The sequence below is a fragment of the Hylaeus volcanicus genome, chromosome 6, assembly GCF_026283585.1.
Source record: "Hylaeus volcanicus isolate JK05 chromosome 6, UHH_iyHylVolc1.0_haploid, whole genome shotgun sequence".
NCBI classification, from domain to species: Eukaryota; Metazoa; Arthropoda; class Insecta; order Hymenoptera; family Colletidae; genus Hylaeus; species Hylaeus volcanicus.
The window spans coordinates 8816281-8830816 of record NC_071981.1 but is presented as its reverse complement, the minus strand read 5'-3'; the positions used below and the strand labels follow the sequence as shown (position 1 = coordinate 8830816).

General features: G+C 36.5%; 1 protein-coding gene across 2 annotated transcripts in view; it reads left to right on the top strand.

Moving 5' to 3' along the window:
- LOC128879023 (facilitated trehalose transporter Tret1-like) overlaps positions 1 to 14536 on the top strand; it is a 44680-nt gene that overhangs the window by 19494 nt on the left and 10650 nt on the right. The gene's annotated exons all lie outside the window — the stretch shown is intronic.

Sequence of the window (14536 nt, the reverse complement as noted above, 5' to 3'; positions counted from 1 at the left end):
TTGTTTCAAATCACCTCCCGAACCACCTCTTTCAATGTGTTTACAACATTTTTGGGACACCCTGTATACGAAATATTTAACCATTTTAATGTCCAACATCGATCTATTGTTGTGCGTGAGTCACTATACGTTTGCGCTCGAAAATAAAGAGTCTTAACTTGTTGGGTGGATTTAGTAGTTCAGAACTCGTTTATACTTCAATCGTTGACGTTATATTACGTGAACCCAGTCATAGTATTATAAAATATACTTATACCGCTAAGTGTACGGAGATACGAAATTGGTTCATTTGTCCGATAACGTAAAAGTAATTACTACAGTTGCTTAAGCAACTGATAGTAATGACAATTTCTACAAAACTAAAATTTCGTTTAAAGTAATAATTATAAAATTTAAAATGAAATATATTAAGAAATGAAAAGAAAATTAATTAATGACTGAAATATTTCGATATTCGTTCAACGTTAATATTAATAATGTTTATTTAAAATTACATAGAGTATATACTTTATAAGCAGGGTTTATAAATAAAATAGACATTTAGGAAGTACACACTCTAACATTTGTCGTAATGTGTACTTACTTTTGTAACTTCGGAAGATTCACTAATTCTATCCAGATTTATTTTCCTTGCTACCTCAACATCAGAATTAACATTTTTATCTCTTTTTAGCAAAAAACCCTGTTTCTCAGACATAATTAGTTAATGAATATACGTTGAATATATACGTTGTTTACGTCTTCACTACATATTGCTCGTCAAACTATGTCAGAATGACATAGTTTATAAAATCCTGTTTATAAAGTATATACTCTATGTAATTTTAAATAAACATTATTAATATTAACGTTGAACGAATATCGAAATATTTCAGTCATTAATTAATTTTCTTTTCACTTCTTAATATATTTCATTTTAAATTTTGTAATTATTAGTTAAAACTAAATTTTGGTCATTTTTGTTCCAAACTTTACGTTAATTGTTTAAAAGTGTATGTTTATAGATTGACCTGTAACGCGTCCATGACATTTTCTCGTTAACGTTAGGTAGTTCTAGACTTTGTTACCTTTGTTATCTAATCGATCGTTTCTTGCGTGTGCCACTAATTTTAGACCGGCTTAGTAATCTTCGTAAACTAAAATATTATGGAAAACAATATACAGAATATATCATTGATTTTAATAAACGTTTGAGAAGTGGAGCGTTCGTATGAAGCGAAATCCGTTTTCATTTACCATGGAAAGTTTTTGCTTTGTTCTTCATTGTCACTTGTTAATTACGTTACCGACTTACGTTCAGTTCCTGTTCGACGCTTTAGTTACTATATGGGCGCGTTCACACATTCTGTGAATTAAACATTCAGAATATATGTACATATATAGTGTATATTTTTATTCGCTTTATCGAGTTCTTGTTTGTTTATTCAGCTTTTTTTGGATTTATGATATCTGGAATTTATTTTGAAATAGACGATTCGTACATAGTTTGTATTAGCTCTTAACGGTACAAACCTCGACCCAGGTAAATGAACAATCACCGCAATGAAAAATAAAAAATGCACATTTTGAGTTTTGCTTGGAAGCTTCTTATCTAACAAAAGTAAGATTTATGTGGTATTTATAACATAAATTAGAAGTTTACAAAGAGATTTTGATAATTTAGTTCTAGATCGGTTATGACGGCGATAACATGCGAATAAACATTAAAAGGTTATTTCTAATGTTTAAAATTTATGTGATTATTCGAAAAATGTCGTTAATACTTGACGAAGAAAATGCTAGGTGTGTAAAATACAGTCAGTCTCAATTGTTGTATAAACTTAAAAACGTACTATGTATTATTAGTTATATTGTGTTTTTTCACCACATACAGGGTGTTAGAAAAAGTATATGTAAACAAATTTCTTCTACAAGAAAAAAAATAACGTACTGTTATTGTTTATAGAGTTTTAAGGCTGAAATTGCAAAATCAGGCTTTGGAGTTCAAGGTGTTACAACATTTTTGGGACACCCTGTATTATTATATTATGTACATATACAGGGTGTCCCAAAAATGTTGGAGGTCCTTGAAAGAGGTGGTTCGGGAGGTGATTTGAAACAACTTGTTCCTAAGCGAAAATGGTGTACGAGGTTTCGTTAAGGCGATATTAACAAAAAACCCCGACCAATCAGAGCGCGCGTATACCGTTGGAGCGACCGCGGTAGCGAAGGCTACGCGCTAGGCGGCCGCGCTCATACGCTACCGCGGCCGCTCCACCGCCATACTCGCGCTCTGATTGGTCATTGTTTTCCTTTAATATCTCCTCAACGAAGCCTCAGACAACATTTTCGCTAAGGAAAAAGTTGTTTCAAATCACCTCCCGAACCACCTCTTTCAATGTGTTACAACATTTTTGGGACATCCTGTATATTTCAAGAAATCATTAACATCCTTATTTTGAAAGTCTATCGTAGAAAATACAGTGGGTATAGAGTGTATTCGTACACCGATCAATTTCCCAAAAAACTTTTGTGTGAAATTGTAATTTCTTAACTTCTTTTTTTATAATCAATGATATTTTACATATTCTCGAAAGTCTCTAAGATAGATATAGTTCAAGCAACATTTACTAGTTAATATAATTTATGAAATTAACAAAAAAATGCAAAAAGTGTATATACAAGTTAATAAATTACAATTTTATAGTTTTTTTTAGAAGTTGTTCGGTGCACGAATACTTTCTACACCCATTGTAAATATTTGTTTAAAATTGTATTAAGTTTCGAACTCTTAATATTTGTAAAAAATGTAAGGAACCATAATAGATATTATTTGTTGTGTGCATGTTTATAGTTTTTTCTAAAATTTGTTGTGCTTATTGAAATGTACTATCACTATAAAATGAATAAGACGTAATCAAATAAAAAGTTAAATAAAGTTTTCGTCGCTTTAAAAAATTTGTTCCTTGAAATGTTAAGAGAGCATGAACTCTTTTTGTCATGGCAAAGTAAGAAAATTGAAGTACCTAACTTAATTAAACGTATTACCTCATATTTACTATTTACACTACAAGTTTCGTTAAATCTGTAAAGACTTTTCGTTTATATAAAATAATTCTCATAGCACTACTCAATTTTGACGTTGGGTCAAAACACTCCACTTGAGATAATTTTAAGATTAGACAATTAACCTTAGAGTGCGCCATTGAGTCATTCATAAATGCATCGCATACCTAGTTACATTTACTATTATTACTCATTTATAATTTCAAAATACAAAATGTGCAGTGATGTAAGTACATTTGAATGTATATGCATAAAACATGCATAAAGTTCGCGAGTGACGCCAAGTGTGAAGCAGTCTTGCTAACAGAAAATCATGTACGAGTTTTGTAGTATGCGCATACAACGTGCATTGTAGGGTTAAAATTGTATGGGACTTATAAGATTTATATTTAAGTAGTACATTTCACATGGAATTCTCCGCAATTTTTTTATTTTATTTTCTTATCTACGACTGTTCCGTAATTCTATTAGTAGAAAATGATGGTCGATAATCACAATTAATACGATCGACGAACGATTGACGTCGATGTCATCGCGGTCCTCCGAATCGAAAAGAAAGACGGTTAGTCGCACGTGAGCTCTCACGCAGTTTATGTATATGTACTTCAACTAATATTTCTTTATTTCTATTAAATAAGTTTGTAATTATAAAGTGTTCTATCATTTACAACAGAAAATATGTAAACATTATTTTCGTTGTGATTATTCAATCACGTGTATACAGTAATCACTTTTATAAATAATTTTGGAATTCCAATCAAATTAATAACTTCCACAAAAATATATACAAAATATATATATGAAAATATATATGCACTAACAGTTATACGATGAAATTGAATTACGTTTTATCTATTTCGCGAACTTTCCTTTAGTGTATGACTGATGTGAGTCAATGAAGGATGGAAGTCTCTTTTGTAACAGCATCTGAGACTTTATATGCATGTTGATTTTAAAATTGATTTCCATCGTAAACTAGGCCACGGAAATTATCCGAATGAGATACGTACACGTGATTAGCACGTTGCTAATAGATAGCAGTACTTACCGTGGCTTGAATAATTAGTCTATCGATATACAACATCGAATAACATCACTAATGAATGAACAGACAACCAAACCTGGTATGTCGACGACTGTGGCCCACCGTGTATAAAAGGGTTCGAGTTTCAGTTTCGATTAAAACCGAAATTCGCAGTTTTAAGTCTCAACAATCCAACCCGAAATTCGCAGTTTTAAGTCTCAACAATCCAACCCGAAATCCGTAGAAAGTTTTAGCTATGTGAACCTGGCACCCGACTTTTCAAAAATTAATTTTTTTTTTATAGAAAATGACAGCATTTCGTTTCTACTTGATTATCAATTAATAATTAAAAAAAATACAAAAAATGGTCAGCACCTGACATTGAGATTTTTGAAATCTGTTTCTCCTTATTCTTTAGAATCGTTTGTACCTGTTTGTACCGCTTTTCGTTTTGTTTATACCTCAATAGTTTAAATTTTACAAGCAATTGTTGATGAAACTATTATTTTGAGAAAGAAATCAAAGTAACTTCTTCTAGTCTTAAACTTTTTGTAGTCTTAAACCTCTTCTTGAGTTACCTTCGACTCATTTAGTACATTCCTTATATCTACAATTTATGATCTTGATAACTCCGAAAAAAATGACCTTTGGAAAAAAACATTGTTTGCAATATAATGGTTTCTTTGAACCATTCAAATAGTACACAAAATATTTTGTGTAGCCCCACAATTTAAGGAGATATGTAGGTGGCCTTATCAGGGTGTCCCAAAAATGTTGTAACATTTTGAAAGGGGTGGTTCAGGAGGTGATTTGAAACAACTTTTTCCTTAGCGAAAATGTTGTCCGAGGCTTCGTTAAGGAGATATTAACAAGAAAACCCCGACCAACCAGAGAATCCAATTGACCGTCTGAGCCAATAAGAAAGTAAAATTCAAATAAATGATAATCGTCTTTTTGTTTTGAAGCAGTAACAGGTTATAATTGCTAAAAGTGTGAGCCATACCTCGTAATCGATTTTCCTATTGGCAGAGCCGATCAGTTTGACGCATGTGCATATCATTCAGAGCACACTTAGAAAGAGAGGAAGATATATTCCCTAACCGTCATGTTGGAACGGAACCTCTCTGGCTCTCTCTCAGTTACCAATATAGTAGTATTACATGTATATCCTACTTTCCTTGTAAAATGTCTTGCTGTCCTATTCACGAATATGACATTACTTACATTTTTCGATTTCAAACATGGCGTGACGTAATTGAAAATGCACCACATCAGGGACGATTGTGTTTCAAGAAATAGACCGACGCATTTATATCTGTGTATTTACACTTGACCCTTTCATGCAACGCGTGGATAAAAATAATTCCGTTGGATCGTGCCAAAATCCATGCAGCTAAACTGGCAACACTAATAAACGGCCATAACGTTCCAGAAAAAAAACAAACAAAACTACATAAGAACATTTCATATAAAATGTCAAAGCTTTCAAGAACAATTATAAGTACAACTATATTTCTGATTAGGAAAGTGTATTATAATATTTGAAGAATAAAACACCAAGTACATTTTTTGCAGGTTCCACACAGTTCAGGTATTTTAGAGGCAATAAGATAGCAAACAAAGAAGAAGAGACAGCAAAAACAAGGAAGAGCTTAAGTCTGTATATATTAGAAAATTTTTCTTGCAAAACCTTTTTAATAAGGTTAAAGTGGAATTAAGAGTGGCAATGAGAAATATTTGCATAAAACAAGGCCAACATAAAGGCATTAAATAATGTTCCGACAAACCACTAGCTAAGTCATAATTAATTAACAATAAGACAAAAGATGAACGGCAAATTTATTTCGTTTATCAACAGACTTAGGTCCAACTACAAAATGTAATGCCCACCAGAAAGTATTTCCATGGAAAGTGTATACAGGGTGTCCGAAAAATGTTGTAACACCTTGAAATGGGTGGTTCGGGAGGTGATTTGAAACAACTTTTTCCTTAGCGAAAATGTTGTCCAAGACTTCGTTAAGGAGATATTAAGAGAAAACCCCGACCAATCAGAGCGCGAGGATGCTGGTGGAGCGACCGCGGTAGCGAAGGCTACGCGCTAGGCGGCCGCGCTCATACGCTACCGCGGCCGCTCCAACAGTATACGCGTACTCTTATTGGTCGGGGTTTTTTGTTAATATCTGCTTAACGAAGTCTCGGACAACATTTTCGCTAAGGAAAAAGTTGTTTCAAATCACCTCCCGAACCACCCCTTTCAAGGTGTTACAACATTTTCGGGACACCTTGTAGATCGCATTGTTACAAAGAAAACATTTTATTGTGTATTATTTCGTATATTGTTATTTTATTTTGTACATGCATTATTTAATATGTATTTTATAAATATTAATTATGATTAAACAACATCGTTTTATTCACTTACTTTTGAGTAGCATTGTTTACAGCATTGTTTCTAGCATAAGTAAAAGAAAGTTTCCTGGAAAATATTGCAAAATTTTTAAACAAAAACCAAAACTGTCGGTAAATTTAGTGTAATTTTAGAGGAATAAATATTCTCTCAGACTATAAATAGACTCTCAGTACGCGGCCTCCCCTTGTTAGATAATTATTAATTAACTAAAATTAAAATTATTTCTAATCATCTCATATAATATTGAAATTCAATAATAAAAATGAACGAAATAAATTAAATAAACGTTTCCTATATAAATAGGAGAAAAATACAAAAACAGAGTAAAATTGGAACTTTTTATCTTTACTTAATTGTTCAATATTCCGGTATTTATCCATAGATTTTCTTCACCAAAAGCTTGTTTTCTTTGTAAAAGTGCGATCTATACGTAAACAACAAGAAACTCGACATAATTCGACGATTTCTAGTTTTACATGGAGGTAGAAGAAATTTTCGTGTTCTATTTTAACCCAAAAAGTCGAAGTTTTTCATATATTTTGATCCATAACACTTAAACTATTGAACCGATTGGAAAACACTGTTAGAAGCAATTGTTGGAAATTCAATTACCTTTAATATGGTATCTTTCGTGACTCAATCGGACCTTTCTAACTCAAGATATGGCCTAAAATGTGAACGTATGTCAGAAAAAATCGAAAAAAAATTCATATCTCGAAAACCTATCCATACAAAAATTTTTCATTACGATTTTCAAGATTAGCATGCCAAAATACATAAGAAAAAAATAGTGGCACTAAATGTAAATTTTAATTTTTTTATTTTGCAAACCAGTATAATTAATACTTCATATTGTTTCAGACGATCATAAACAGTACTCAGATATTAACAAATGTCCTTTACCTTAAAATGTATAGATATAGGTCCTTTGATCAACAAAACATGTTTTGTTACTTTCATGTTGTGCAATACATTCCACATCCACTAACTTAGCACATTTTATACACAAAATTTAACTGACAACATGTTATTTAGTAGTATGTAAAGCGAGTAGCCATTCCAAACACTCAGGTCAGTGGACCATTGTACTCGGGCCCGTACGTGCAGGCATTACGTAACAAATAGGGAGAGGCCAACTACATTCGTAAAACTTAGGACTCTGCCAATCTCTAACCCCTTTAAATTGGTGGATTTCAATTGTTGGGCTCCGAGGACCCTCGCTCTGGAGTCCTTTGGCACCTTACACCGTGTAATCGCATGCAGGAGGATTCCATCTATCTCCCCGCATCTAGGGCAAGTGGGATTATTCCCTTGGTCCCAGTCTGACTAAGTTCCTTCCATTATGCCAATGCCCAGTGACTCGACCCGACTATAAGCCTGAGCTTAGTGTAGTCCAGCCTTACCAAGGCATTACCCTAGTAGCAATTATTGTTGGCATTTTGATGGGCCATTGACGTGATATCGGTTGGCCAACGGTTAGGATTGTCGCCCTTTTCTTCAACTGAGCCAACGATCACACCCAATCTAGGCCCCACGTTACTTTCAATATAAAGGCCCAACTGAAAATTTCTTTCCGTAGGGCCAACTCTTGACTAGCTACAATAAACCAACAGTAAGCAGACAATTGGCTCTACTACACTTCAATAAAACAGCTTTCAGAATGATTTTTCGAGATTATTTCTTTTACATATGAGATTTATACCTTAATTGAAATAAAAACTAATTTGTATATTTGAAAAATATTTTATTTGAATTTGAAATTTTGTAATGTTAGTCTTTTATTCAACTTTTGGATGTGTAACGTTCATTAACGGGCATTATCCCCCCTTGTAAAGCTTTATTAAATTTTGCCATTAATTTATATGGAGGCCACATGCATTCTTTGTTTAAAGACGTAAGCCACTCCGATCGTACAACACCAACACTTCCATTGTCACCATCTTCAGTTGCTTCAAACTCGATTACTTTGTACATTATGTAAAAATAAAATAGAACAAATATTATATACGAAGCGCGTCTAATCGTGATAAATGCACGCGTTCAACTGCATTAGTGCCTCGTCGCTTCCTACCATCGCCTTCGTCGATCAGTTTTTTGTTTTACAATCGTCGTTGTTAAGAACAAAAATTCACATGAGCTAAAAATGTATATTAAATAGAATGCAATAAAACAATACGCATTACTGTTGTACCATATTAAATTACTACTTACCTGCTTTACATTAGAACGGATCACCAAACGGACTGGAAGACGCCATGCAACTGCACACAATATACATATAACAGTCATTTCACCTTTAACTCAAAAGAATAAAACACTCGTGTTGCGAATTATATTCGTAATTCGCTGGCATTACGCTGGTATTTTGACTGGCTTCATGCACGTAATTTTCAATCATTATTTGTTAGCTTTTATAGCTTTACTGTAAATGTCAATGCGTAACATAAAATAACGTAATGGATAACAAAAATTAACTGTCTGGTGACAACGGTGCCCTCCCAGCATCACATCGATTAAAAATTAAAAGAAACAAGAGTCGAAAGACTCGCCCGGTCGTTGTGCCGGCAACAAAGCTTTTCATGTGTTTTCATTTTTGCTTTCTGAAATTAAAGTAGACAAATTTGATGAATAATCAATGAATAAAGTTCAATATACTGTACATAACAAAACCTCAGTGGGCCAACTATGGCCCAACGATAGAAAACCGCGACTATTATTCATAAATAAGAATAGACAGAACTCATTTTAGAATATAACAACAGGTTCTTGTTTGTAACAAAATTTCCACAACGTCTGAGGACAACGTTTAAGAGGAGCATTTCACTGTGAACGCACAAAAAAAGCACATTTTCAATAATTTTTTTCTCAGGAACTATTCCATAAAATTGAATGAACGTTTTTTCCCCTTATAGGTATGATTAAGGATAGTAAATAAAAAATTTTTTTTTTGGTAAAAAATATTTCGTCATTTATTTATAAAATAATATGCATGCGTGTAAAAAAAAAGTTATCCGCTGGCGCAAGTGATTTTGGCTCTCCTAGTAATCTGAAACAGAAAATCGAAAAAGTTTATTAAACTATGTCGTCACACCTATCGTCGGAACCTCCAAGTAGTTGATATTTTGATTTTTACTTACAATTTCACCTGATTTACAGTACAAAAAAAGTGTTTTTTTGTTCTCTCTTTCACAAGAAACGCTGCCATTTTGTTTATTTTCGATAAAATAAATAAGTGGAGGTTCCGACCATAGGTGTGACGACATGGTTTAACCGGTTTGTTCTCACGAACGTGTTATCCCGCGACAACCATACTATTTGTATAAGATCACAAACGTATTATACCGCGCCGCGGTACCGGTCGTACGATGTCACGGACGACATATCTCGCGTGCTCCATTATTAGATTAAGAACTTTAATTCGGAAAGGCGGTGATTTTGGAAAGGGTATATAATAAAACAAAGCTTTGATTTAAGGGTATTTGAAATTTATTATTTCTATGGATGGTATAATTCAAAGCAAGGAACTGCACATAACGCGACATTACAATTCTTGCAATAATAGCTGGTTTCTTTACGAACCGGTGTTGTAGAAATAATAAGAGAAATAATAAATTTCAAATCACTGTCTCACTGTCTACTCTGTAAGACCCCGGGCGGAGAGAGCCGCCAGATGTCCCCATTCCAGGTGCCGTAGGTATGGGCTTCCCATTGAGCTCTATCCTAACTGGAGTGTGAACTCCTGTAGGGAGAAGTAGAGGCGACGGAGGTCCGAGAGAAATGCAAAATGGGTAGTTGCGGTATTATCCTATAGCAAATTTATTTGTAGAGGGGGAACATAACCTACCCGAGCATCGCTGAGCATTGTCGAATGAGTTACTTTCAATTGGCTAAATACAATATAAATTGAATTGTGACAAATAATAAAATTTAGCTCTATACCAAATTGTATATATTTGTATGATCTAAATTATGGTATGAAAAATTATGTATACTATTTCATTATTATGTCATTATTATTAATGTTTCTATCGTTTTATATATATAAATAAAAAGGAAATAAAGTTCAAATCTGTACGAATATTTTTTTTTATTCATCAAATAATTGCTAATGCCGCGAAAAGCAAACAAAGAGAGTCTGTTCTCCCTCCACACATAAATTTGCTATAGGATAGTACCACCGGAACCACTCATCTTGCATCTCCCTCGGACCGGCTTCTCTCTCACAGTTCACACTCCAGTTAGGATTAGGGATGACGTGAAGAATCACTAACAATGATTTTTCACGGTTATCACACAATCACGATCGCAGTCGTGATTAAACTTCGATCACGACCGTGATCTGACAGATGGCGTTTCAGAAGCGTATTTAGCGTATTTAGCATCTTTATTTCAGTGATAAGGTAGAGTTACAGCACCTTGTCTCACTACTATGTGATTCACAATCTTTGACTTATCGCTTATTAATCGTACAGCTCACATCCTTCCGTACCTTTCATACTTCTGCCTACCATTCCGCGCGCGTTATTCAAATCTAGTTTTCTCTCATCCATCCGTTTCTGTGAAGATATTCTTTAAATTTTGCATTTATTCCTTCACGCACTCTGATATATTTAACTTTCATCTGCATTCACGCTTTGTTTCAGAAGCGGTTCATGTTAATTATTATCGTTAGTGTATCACTGTCTCCACTTAGCGAAAATTCAAGAAACTACAAATGAGTCAAATTTAAATTGTATTAAAATTATATTAACATTGCTTTTAGACCATATTATAATACATATATAACCTAAGAATCATTATACATTACTAACATACATCATACATCATACATTAATAACCTAAGATCACGAAGAATCACGAATCACTGTGAAAAATCATCGTGATTGAGAATGAACGTGATTGAATCACGAATGATTCGAGCGGTTCCCGGCGCCCTCGTATAGTCGCTTGCTGCTGAGTTGGCGCGCGGAAGGTCGACACCCCTACCCGCACGCATCTTCGATATTGACCAGGTCAAAATACGCATTTTCGGTATCGGCCTAGGCAAACGGTACCGCGAAACGAAGACCATGAACAAGATAGAGTGAGAGGGCAATAGTAATCATTGGCGTAAGGTTAACCCTCGAACACCGGACGCCCGCACAAACGACGGAGCACGTCACTATTCAGGTATCAGAAAACGCCCTTGCAGTGTGACTGCTCGAAAAAAAGGGGGAAGTTTAGGCGAACCGAACGTCCCTTTCTCTAAAGGACCGAGCGATCCCCTGGCCCCTCAGTACCCCTCTAGTTTGGAGATCGTGCGCCAACCGACCAGCAAGCGATTATACCCCGCCCGGACTAGATGACCCGGACGCCTGCTACGGACAGCGCAAGAGGGCACCGCACACGGCAAGGGAGAGCCGTCGGAGGCGTGATCTGGCATGCCCCGACACTCTCCACCCCACCCCACCCACGTTCCCAAAAGGAAATCCCTCGGGAAACGAACGGCACCCCTCAGCCGAAAGCTGTGTGCCACCGGTCCGTACCGAGGGGAGCTCAACTCCCCCCTGGGAGCCTGGTCCGACTTGCGCCCCGGTCCCCGTCTCCGTCTGGCCGCGTGCCCGCCGTCACCGAAGACAACCCTCGACCCACTTTCGTGCTTCGTTCGTTCGTTCAGTGCTCTGACATGGCCGACCACCCTTTCGACTCCTAGGAATTATACAGTTCTTGGTAGTTTATGAAGTCACTTACTGTGTTGTGTAGTGCCCTCAATTCAACCAAGCTGTCACTATCATCAACATATATATATATTGTGACGTGGATTCCTATCTCTTGGGATGACACGTTCCTCCTCGTCACTTGTAGGTTGTCTACTCTTGGTCGTTCGACTGCTCCAGGACGCAGCTTCTTGGGCGCCAGGTGCAAATGCACCACCTCAATTCGCTCTGGATGTTGGTACAGGGAAGTGGGTTCTTCACGATGAAATAAAATATTTGACACAATCTTCTACAAACTAGTCGTTTATGCCGCCAGCTCTCGATACGCTGAAATCTCGATATCGATCTCGTCTCGTGCGCATCACTACTCGCACCCACTCCTGCTCCTGATTTGGCACCGTCTGTGAACCAGACTAGTCCTTCAGGGAACAGTAGCTCTACTGTACTCTCAGTCCATGCTTGTCTGCTTGTGTAGAATACTGTGTAATTGTGGTGGAAGACGTGAGTCGCTGGACAGCGATCTCCTCCCAGAACGAGTACATCATGAGGGTCGTCCGCCATATGGGGATTGCTCGCATGTCCATACCTGCCCCTGATCCAGCTACCCATACGTCCAGTCGTCAGCCTGTACTTCTAGCCTCTGCCATCGCCGTTATATGCGGCGGTAGCAGGTTTAATAAGGCGTACAGTGCCATTGTCGGAGTGGTCCTGAAGGGACCAGTGAGGTCCAACAATGACAATCTGAACACCCGGTCCAATGTCTTTCTCTTGGTGTCCCATCATAGCTCGGGCCACCAGACAATTGAAGCGTGACAGAGTTGGGTACCAAAATGGCGTTATGTAGCCATTTCACCATTGCTGGTTTTAGTCTCCATGTTTGTCCAAACTTCCTTCTACAGGGCCAAAAAATAGCTCTGGCTTTTTATGCCTGCCTGGCGATGTAGCTCTTCCATGTAAGATTGCTATCTAGACTAACTCCGGAGGGATCCGCCCGGTGTCCCCGCCCCGGGGGCCGTCGAAATGAGTTTCCCGTGTTACATCCGGCCCTGCCGAATGGTGTCCCTTTTCATCGACCTCGCATTGCACATTGCGAGATCGATAAGTCCTTAGGAATGCGCTCGATAAACGATGCGGAAATTGTTCCTCGGGAACGGAATAATGCGAACCGCGAGTCAGCAAACGGGCGTCAGCGATGTTAGGCCGTTGCGTACTAATCGGCCAACGAACTTGCGACTTGTTTCAGATTCGGAAATGTAGAAATTAAGATTTCGAAATCACGATCGCGCAGGCGAGGATCGGGGGTATATAAACCCGTGGTCACGACCACGGACGGCTTTTTGTGTATTCTTATTTTGGCAGTCATTATTCTGTAGTCGCGGACGGGTTAATCTCTCGCGTTAGTCTCATTTAGGTATCGTGTATCGTATCTCCAGTTGAGTAAACAGTTCGCGTAAGTGAGAACGTACCCACTAAAGATAGAGTCACCGCGGAGTTACCTACGAAGCTCCGACGTTTAGTATTCGCCAATTATTAGAGCCCTGTGTTGCGAGTGTTACAACCAGACCAGATCCTCGCCACAGCCGAGCCCAGGACAACCTGACAACAGCGCTGATAGCATAAGATCAACATTTGGTAATGTTAATAAAATAATTTTTTGGAAAAAAAATTTAACCGACTTCAAAAAAGGTACAGTGAAAATTATGAAATAATTTCTAGTTAATTTATATAAATTCGCACTAGCTCTAGATATAATTGCTTAAAAGTATAGGAAAATGCAGTGAAAAGCATGAAATAATTTCTAGTTAATGTATATGAATACGCACTAGCTCTAGATATAATTGCTTAAAAGTATGGGAAAACGCAATGAAAAGTGTGAAATAATTTTTACTTAAACTGCATTGTTATTCACCATCGTTTAATGAATTTCGTTAAATTATTAAATACATCATATTAAATGCAATGCACCTTTTTCGGAGGCGGCGCAGATGTAAAAATTTTTTAATTCCCGTTTGGGTTAGCTTTTGGTAGAGGCGGTAATATTGAATGCTGTCAATGTATACATGTTTATTGTCTATGAGGAATTAATAGTTAATGTATATAGTATGTACACGGAAATATAGTGTGAGTAGATTTGGGGCTTTTTTGGAGGGGAGTGGCGGCCATATTGATTACTGCTAATGTATAAACTCTCCACATGGAAATACTGTCTGAATAGGTTTGGGATAGTATTTGGTAGCGGCGGCGATATTGAATAGTGTTAATGAATATGATGTCAAAGTGAATGTAATGATAGCAATAAATACAGACCATATTTTTTGTTTCTCCGACAGAAAGTTAAACCAAGTTTAGCAATTTTTAATA